This window comes from Callithrix jacchus, chromosome 12 (genome assembly GCF_049354715.1).
Source record: "Callithrix jacchus isolate 240 chromosome 12, calJac240_pri, whole genome shotgun sequence".
Classification (NCBI taxonomy): domain Eukaryota; kingdom Metazoa; phylum Chordata; class Mammalia; order Primates; family Cebidae; genus Callithrix; species Callithrix jacchus.
The window spans coordinates 69628659-69638220 of NC_133513.1; the positions used below are offsets into that span (position 1 = coordinate 69628659).

Consider the following 9562-nt stretch of genomic DNA (forward strand, 5'->3'; position numbering starts at 1 on the left):
CTTATGACAGAGCACTATGAGAGTGTGGCCATGGTGAAACAGGCACTGTGTTCTATCGCTGGTGGACATGGGAAAGGGCACAAGTCCTTTGGAATGCAACTTGGCACAATGCATCAAAATTACAAATGCACATGGCCTTTGATTCAGTAATTCCACTTCTGGGTATTTATTTCACAGATAGCCTGCACATGCAAGAAATAAACATGTGCTGGATGTTTATTGCATTTATATTATGACGTTATTTTATTCTAATTGTAAATATTTTAATTATGTTATAAATAAGTACATCATAACTACATTCTATGTTGTTATCATTGTTATTATAGCAAAAGGTTTGGAAACAACCAAAATGTTCATCAGTAGGAAACTCATTAAATAAATTATACAACACTGGCATAACGGAATACTATATAGATGTTTAAAAAGTGAGACAGCCCTCTATGTACTGACATGGTAGGTATTTCACATTACATACAGAAGGTATGTAATTCACATAATATAAAAAACAATTGAGTTTTAAAATATGTGATCTGCTTATATATTCATGATAGTTTTTTTTATATGTAATATATAATATCAGAAAGGCAGCTTAGAGTAGAGAATAAGAACACAAACCCTGGAACCAGGCTGCCCAAGTCTGAAACCTGGTTCTTACTGTCTGTGTGATCTTGAAGACACTTAACCTCCCTGTCTCAATATGATCGTTTACTACTTACCTCGCAGTATTGATTAGAGCATTCAATGACTTAATATGCATGAAGCAGTTAGAACTGGGTGTGATGCACAGCAGAGAAGTTACTATTATATACCACACTTTGAAAAGAGCAAAGTGTGAAGGTGTATAATAACAAATAACTTCTGCAAGCCTAAGATTCTTCTCTCCTTACAAATTGTGCTTACTAGTAATTGAGATGTCCCAATAATGTGTTAAGTGTGGTGCTGGCCCATGGTATGTGCCCAGGAAGTGTCATGGTTCACAGTACTGCTTGCTTTTCACTTTCATTTTATTCCAGGTATCCCCAGAACACTGATTCTCCTCCTCAAGCTGCCTGCATTCCAGAATCTGAGACCAGATTTCCTTGGATGGAAGAGTAAGGCCAGACTTTGGGGTGAGTGACACAGAGCAGCATTTAAATCCCAGACAAATCCATTACCACTAACAGTATGGACTTGGGCAAGTGGCATCAACTCTCCAAGCTTTAGTTTCCTTGTTTGTAATACAGTCATGATGGCAATATTAATAGCCAACATCTTGTAGGGTTGTTGCAAGGACTAGAAATAATATTTGTAAAGCTCCTGGCACTGAGGAGGCACTGGGTCCATTACCAAGAGGAGAAGGAAAGGAGGGGCTGAAAGACAAGCAGAATGGCTCTTATCCCCAGCTCCTCCTCTTCCAGTATTATCACACAATGGGTCTTCATGCCTGCTGCACAGACAAAACCAATTCACTGAGACCATGGCATTGCAGTAAAGAAAGAGTTTAATTATCATGACTTGGGCCAGGCAGAAGATCGTTATCACTGAAATCAGTATCCCCACAGCTCAGAGGCTAGGGATTTTCAAGGATAGTTTTGTGGGCAGGGGACTAAGGGTGCTACTGATTGGTTGCGGATGCAATTATAGGGAAATGTGGAAATGGTCCTTGTGCACTGAGTCCATCTCTGGGTGAGAGCCACAGGGCTGGCTGTGTTGTGAGCCATGGGTCCATGTGGGGTCGGTCAGTCAGGCCAGCATGCAAAAATCTGAACAACATCCCAAAAAAGCAATCTTAGGCTCTACAATAGTGATGTTATCTGTAGAAGCAATGGACAAAGTCATCATTTTTATGACCTCTGGCCACGTGACTCCTGAACAGTCAGGGATTATGGGAATTAAGCCTACATTTTAGCAGAATTTAGTCTTCTCCCATAATCCTAATATTGTGGCCTTTCATTTGTTTTACAAAGATGATCTTTGGTCCCTGAACAAGGAGGGGTCTAGTTTTAGGAAAAGACTATTATCATTCTTGCTTCAAAGTTAAACTACAAATTAAATCTTCACATGATCAGCTTTGCCTATGGCCAAGAATGGGTGAGAACAACCAGCCTCTGAGGCTAAAAGCAAGATGGAGTCAGGTATGCTAGATTTCTCTCACTGTCATTTTTGCTAAGTGATTTCGCTAGTGTTGGGGATGGGCTAACTACTGAAGACTAGTTGTTGAGTCTTGTCTACATTTAGCCTCCTGGGGAAAAGAGAGCATCTGGGTTAAGCAGACACATTATCATTCTCAACGATGCCAAATAGAACAAGTTTTGCGTAGGTCACCAGTCAGGAAATACACTGTGCAGTACGCTAAACAAGTACAACCCTTTGTGAGCGCCTGTGTGTCAAAGGTTGTCTTCAGCCCAAAGAATACACCCACCGACAGGGCAGGTGAAGTCCCTGCTCTCATAGCACCTACATCCCAGCAGAAGTGAGGCAAACCTAAACCAGCAGACAATGAGGATGATGTTTGTGGGGTGCTGCCCAACTGAGATGGTCATGAAAGTAAATTGTGGAGCTCAGGAAGTTGGTTTGGGGTTTGGGTATGCTTTTTTCACACTGAAGATGTTCTAGTCTTTAGTTTTTGAAAGACTGGGCAGTTCAGACATGTTTTGCATCCAAGGAGAATGGAAGAGGTCAAGTTAAAGGTCCAGACACCAGTTTAAATGCTAGCTCCGACATTCACTAGGGACTGTTCTCATTATTGACAGGTTAGCGACTGGGCTGGAAGATTGTTCATCATCAATGTCCTCTCCAATTCTGACACTCTGGGATCCCTGCTCAGCTAGGCATTAACCATAACACTCATGTGAGGTCACTGCAGAATTAATATCATTTTTATGCCTTTGCAGACTTATTTTTTCACTTTCCCTCTTGCTGAGAGTCATGTGTAGCTCTCTGCATTATGGAGTCAAGTTGTTACTATTCTGGAGCAAAAGGTTGAATTTTTGGCAAGATTCAGATAAGCAAAACCCTGTGTGTGTCTGGTAAAACTAAATAGTAATTGCAAAGTATCTCTTGCTACAAGCCCAAGATGTTTCCCAGATTTTTAAATATCTACTTTTAAATTCATGATTCTTTTGAGAAAAACAGGAAAGTAAAATAAATCTTCTCTTTTATGTACAAGTGCCTCAGGGAAAACAGAACTTTACGTAAATAGCTGCAGGTGGTGATGTAATAGTATCACAACAAGCCCCTATAAATTTTGGAGTTCTCCAAGTGAGCTATGGAACAATGACTAAAACTTTGCAGATTCTGTTCCGTCTCCCTGAAGTACTCTCCTCCTATCTCTCTGCTTGCACCTAATTCTCCTGAAGAATTTCTAATTTTCCTACTGGGAGTGGTGGCTCATGCCTGTAATCCTGGCACTTCGGGAAGCTGAGGTGGAAGAATCACTTCAAATCAGGAGACCAGCGTGGCCAACATGGTGAAACCTCATCTCTATGATAAATACAAAATTATCTTGGCGTGGTGATGCATACCTGTAGTCCCAGCTACTTGGGAAGCTGAGGCAGAAGAATCGTTTGAACCAGGAGGTAAAGGTTGCAGTGAGCTGAGATCACACCACTGTACTCCAGCTTGGGTGACAGAGCGAGACTTCATCTCCATAAAAAATCTCTAATTTTCCTTCAGTTGCAACTAACACATCCCTTTCTTGCAGAAGCCTTCTGTGACCAACCAAGACTGGGTGGGTGCCCTCCTCTGTGTTCCCTTAGCAATCTCTATCTTTGTCAATGATTTAAATAAGCTTTACCACACTACTTAAACAAAGTTATTTTTCACCCTTTACCTCAGATGCATGAAATCAGTTGAAAAATAATCCTTGGTTTGTAATGAATGCATTATTACCACTGCTATGCTTGGCCTTGTTTTATAATCAGTATTTTATTTCAACTGTGTATTTATTTATAGTTCTGCCCAAGAGAAATATAATACAAGCCGCTGCCCAACAGAAATCTAATGCAAACCACATTTGTAACTTTAAAATTGCTAATAGCTCCATTTTAAATAATGTTTTATGTAATTCAATATATCTGAAAAGTTATTCCTTCAACATTAATCAATTATAAAAATTATAAATGAGATATTTACATTTTTTGCAAATAAAAGCCTCAAAATCTGGTATATATTTTACCTTTAGAGCGTATCTCAGGTCTAGTCACACATCAAGTGATTGGGCAAATCAACACTATTCCTGATGCGAGGTAATAAGAAGACACAGCATCCTTTCCATGGTGTTGCTAACAAAAATGCATACTCTGAATCTAATCATGAAGAAACATTAGACAAACCTGAATGGAGAGACATTCTACCAGATATTTTGCTTATACTTTCCAAAAGTGTCAATGTCAAGACAGACAAAGCAAAAGCAGTTTAAAGGAGACTAAAGAGACATAACGACTGAATGCCACATATTATCCACGCACTTTTTTACTAGGTTAAAAAAATTAAATTTTATTCACACACATACACATATGGCAATTGGAAAAATCAGAATAAAGTCTGTAGATTGTACATGTTTTAACATTAATTTCTTGATTTTAATCATTGTACAGCAGTGATGTAACAGTGTTCCTGTTTTTAGGAAATACACACTAAACGGGAGGAATTGTAACTTTTGCAGTTCAGTCTCTAATGGTTCAGAAAGCAATATGAGAGAGTGAGAAGAGAGAAGAGCAAACAAAATGTTTGTATTTGGAATCTGGAAGAAGGTTATTCAGGAATTATTTGTATTAGTTGTTAAACTTTTGTTAGACATTATGTCAAAATAAGGAGGTAGATTGGTTTTTTTGAAGTTTACTGAATGAATACATTTCTAGAAACCCCACCCTCTTCAGTTTTTTAATTTAGGCATTAAAAGGTGTTCGAAGGACGAAGTGGAGGAAAAAGAAAATTCTCTTAATGGTTATTATTATATTCTTATATTGCATTAATCATAAGTGCTAAAAGTGCCTCCAGAATTTACCTCCTTTCTTGTGATTTTTCTTAAAAGGGCCTTTAGATCCCTGAAATTGAGGTTTTCATTACATGAATTCCAAATTATTTTGTTTCCACTTTGATGTGGGGGAAAGAGGATGTTTTACCAGCTTCTAACATTGAACCCAGAGGGAAAAGATAAATTATAAAATTACTCTTGGAAGATTGAGAGACACTTGAGTCATATCTTAGCTCTTTAATCATCAGGAGTTGGGGCAGTTCACAAGGAACGTTAACAGGAGCTGCTTCTCAATTTGAGTAGGCCCTTGATGCCAGGCTCAGGGACAAGACTCTCTATCTGTGACTCTTCATTCCTCTCTTCTGGTCTGGAAGCTTATCGCTTGTGGCTTGTGGCTTGACTGCTTTGAGACTGAAAAGGGGCCTAGGCCTTCTAGGGTTGGCTGAAAATGTGTGTGGCTTAGAGTCTAGCCCTATATCTAATTAGAAGTGGACCATGGAAGTGAGCCAGAGTTTTTTTTAACAACACGCCTTCAGTCTTCACATTTCAATTCTGCAAAGGTAGCCTCACTGGCCTCCCTCTAGTGGTCCTGAGTAAGATCGTCTTGGCCAGAGGAGCCATTCTCCCTGTTCAGGAAGGGATTATGAGTGTTGGTTTTGTATTTTAAGAGCAAGAACCATATAAATTATAGTTATTTGAACCCAAGATAAGGATGTTAAAATCTAGAGAGGTCAAGGAAATCTCCCAAGGTCACAGAGTGACTTAGGGGCTAAACCAGGACAGGAACATCAGTCAGCCCCCAGGACAACTCACAGGTGAACCTACTGACTTCCCAAGCATACTGGAAACTCCCAGAGCCAAACTTAGAATAAAATACGAATCCTTTACCCCTTTCATAGAGCACCCACTGCAGAGTCCTTCATAGCCTGACCAATTCATTTCCCACCGTTCCCCTGGCTGTTCCCAGGCTCCCTGGGCCTCAGCCACCTGCTTTATTTTTAGTAGACAGCGTGCATCACCCTCTGACAGAAGATTGTGCATCTATCCATTTGTTTATTGTCTCTCTTCCACACGAGAATATTAATGCCATGAAAGTAACATTTGCATTTCCAGGGATTAGCCTATCACAGTGACTAAGACATACTGGCTGAATAAATGAATTATCTCATGTACCCAATGGATTTCAAAATATTTGAAAGCTTGTTCTGGATTATGCTAATAATAGCACAGAGAAATGTATTGATGAATGCGTGTAAGCCCTCAGCTCCCTACTTGGAAGTAGCTGTTCCTAAAAAGCTCTTGCTTTCTTTGTTCAGACAAAATAAGTTTGAGAAACATTGAAAACTGCAACCAATCCAGTCCCAATATCTTAGTGCATGGCTGTTTAATGTGTGGGAGATGTGTGTCAGTGTACCATTTACCATTTTGCTGAGTTCTTCTTTGAATAGTAGGCTTAACAAGGGCAGAAAGCCTCTTTCTCCACCCCCTTGTAAAAATTCACCATGCCCATTTCAAGCAATCACCTAGAAAGGCCCTTTGACCTACATTCCTTGAGCATGAACAGGAAGAAGATCATAGCATGGATAGGAAGAAGGTCATAGCTTGGAGGTGTCACCAAAGTCGATGATGTTGATTTGTCCTATCACCGGTGATAGGACATCTTAGTATAGGTGATAGGACTGATGCAAGGCAATAAGAAGACACAGCTTCATTTCCATGGTATTCCTCACGAATATGTGCATCCGGAATCTAATCGTGAAGAAACATTAGACAAACCCAAATATTCTGCTTGTACTCTTCAAAAGTGTCAATATCAAGAAAGACAAAGCAAAAGCAGTTTAAAGTAGATTAAAGAGACATAACAACTGAATGCCACATATTATCCAGAAACTGGCACCAGCCCTACAAGTGAACACCTGCCTTTATGCTTCTACAAAAAGTTGCAGGTGAGACTAACATGGCTCCTTCATTCTTGCCTGGCTTACAACGGGAAGATGGGATGCAGAAGGAACATTTAGGGGCGACAAATCTGAGAACCAAGTGTGTGTTGAGCATTTACTATTTGCCTGGCTCTTTGCAAGGAGCTTTTTGTTAATATTTCACTTGATCCCTACAACATTCCTATAAAGTAGATTTTCTCTTTTCTGCAAATCAGGAATTGAGGTCCAGAAAGGTTAAGCAGTTGTCCGTGGTGAGACAGGTAGCCAGTCATAAAGGCAGGGCTTGAACCCAGACAGTCTGATTCCAGGGCCTTCTACTACCCTACAAAGGAGTTTGATGGGCAGCTGTGCTTTTGTGGCTCATGCTTATAGATGAACAGTTAACTCTCCTTCACTGACTAAGTCCTATTCAGGATGCTACAGGGATACAAAGAGATCAAGGATTGACCCCAGTCCTCCAGTATGTATCCGTTTAGTTGGGGGAAAAAAGGCTTAAAGGTAGTGGTTACCTTTTGGGAGTTGGGATGAGGGTGGGGATGACTGAAAGAGAGCTTTCAGAAAGGGGGCTTCTGAGTGCTAGGAATATTGTTTCTTGATCTGGTGCTGGTTACAGTAAGCATGTGAAACACTTTGTGAAACTTCACCTCTTTGTGTATATTATATTTCGCAAAAGGCATAAAATTGGGGCATTGAGTCAGGACTCTGGGAAACGTAGGAGCTGCAAAAGAAGCCAAGAGGCAGCCTTTCCCACAGCCCTGATGTCCAGGCCATTCTCCAGATCTTCTGACTAATCCGCTCAGTAATTAAGGGCTAGAAGGGTGAGAGATTGAGATTTTGAAGGACCTTTAGCATCAAAATTCCCAGGGTGGGCTCACCTCAAACTCAGTTTGGTTGTAAAGCAGAGTTAAACAAACATCTTAAGTAACATTCTAAAATGTTGTAAATAAGGACTAACACCCCCAAAAGAAATCTATTATCACATATACTTGTAAAATCCCAGGCTAAACAAATTTAGATTCCTTTTGTAACCACAGGACTTGTCAGAGCCTTTAATTATGAGTCTCCAGAAGGGAGTTATACTTTGCAATTTTTCCCAAATTTATTTTACTATAGAATCCTTTTTTCTTAAAATTTTAAGAATTAACGTTCTAGTGAACGAATTGTGGGAACTGCTATTGTAAAGTTCTGATTTACAGATACAATTCAGCCAAAGATCATGGATGCTGAAAGTCATCTGTCAAAGCATTTCCTTGAAGATTTTCTGAATTATCCCCACTGTCCCTCAACAAACCAGGACTGCTGGTTCAAAAGACCAAATAAAATACTCTATAACCTAAATGCCTGGATAAATAAATGATGGGGGAAGAGGAGAGTTGGAAAGCTGAGGAGAGTTGAGGTGCAAGGAGGAAAAATTACAGTAACTTGAGCTCCAGATTATTTTGAATGGTCTTTTCATAAATTAAGGCTCTTTGGGTTGCAAGAAATCGCAACCACCAGAGTCATGTGGTTGAACAAATGATTATTTATGATGAGGGCTTTCTCTTAGAATCCAAGAGTGGCTGATTCCCCTTCTTTTTTATTTTGAGACAGAATCTTGCTCTGTCGCCAGGCACCAGGCTGGAGTGCAGTGGGGCAGCTTGGCTCACTGCAACCTCCACCTCCTGGGTTCAAGCAATGCTCCTGCCTCAGCCTCCCAGTAGCTGGGATTACAGGCGCATGCTACCACGCCCAGCTACTTTTTGAATTTTTTAGTAGAGATGGGGTTTCCCCATGTTGGCCAGGATGGTCTCGATCTCTTGACCATGTGATCCTCCCACATTGGCCTCCCAAAGTGCTGGGATTATAGGCGTGAAGAATGGCTGACTCTATGAACATGAACAGTTAACTCTCCTTCACTGACTAAGTCCTATTCAGGATGCTACAGGGATACAAAGAGATCAAGGATTGACCCCAGTCCTCCAGTATGTATCCGTTTAGTTGGGGGAAAAAAGGCTTAAAGGTAGTGGTTACCTTTTGGGAGTTGGGATGAAGAAAGTGCCAAGGACAAATTGGGATCAGACATCCAGATGCCATCAAGGCTTCCTCAGTGCCCTGTCATCCTTACCTCTGCTTTTGTTTTGTTTTGTTTTTTGCATCTTGGTCCACAAGATGGAAAATATGGTGACCAGCAGTTGCAGAGTTTGTCCTGTCATCTGTAGAGAGACTCAAGTGACTCAACTGCAAATTCCTGAGGAAGAGATTTTGGCCAGGCTACTGACCACCCAGGAGGTCAGCGGAAAGGCCACATTGTATGCCAGTGACACCAACACCATGTGAACAGAGAAATGCATTATGAACATTCACACAAAGGCAGCAAGCCGGGGAGACCATCCGATAGGTGGCCATACAAATCCCAAGATTTATTTTATGTGTTCCTGCTTTTTACAAGTACTTCTTTGCCTTTGGTGTAAATAAAGAAATAGTGTTTTATTGATGACCAGGGAACTTTCAGTTCCTCAGAATCATGACTGAGAACATCAGCTCTCTTTTACTGACCTACAGATGCGTCACATGGAGGCCCACTGCTGACTGCGCTGGTCATCTCTGAAAATCATTTTCCCCAAGTAACATGAGAGCAGTTTGCCCTTTTTAAAATGATTTGTTTCTTTCTCCTAAAATTTGAGTG

General features: G+C 40.5%; 1 long non-coding RNA gene across 1 annotated transcript; it reads left to right on the forward strand.

Moving 5' to 3' along the window:
* The first annotated feature begins 340 nt into the window (after positions 1–340).
* On the forward strand, positions 341–9158 carry LOC144578695 (uncharacterized). The gene is made up of 3 exons (XR_013524965.1): positions 341–453; positions 1014–1109; positions 9046–9158. It is a non-coding gene; the product is annotated as an uncharacterized LOC144578695 (long non-coding RNA).
* Positions 9159–9562: the final 404 nt, after the last annotated feature.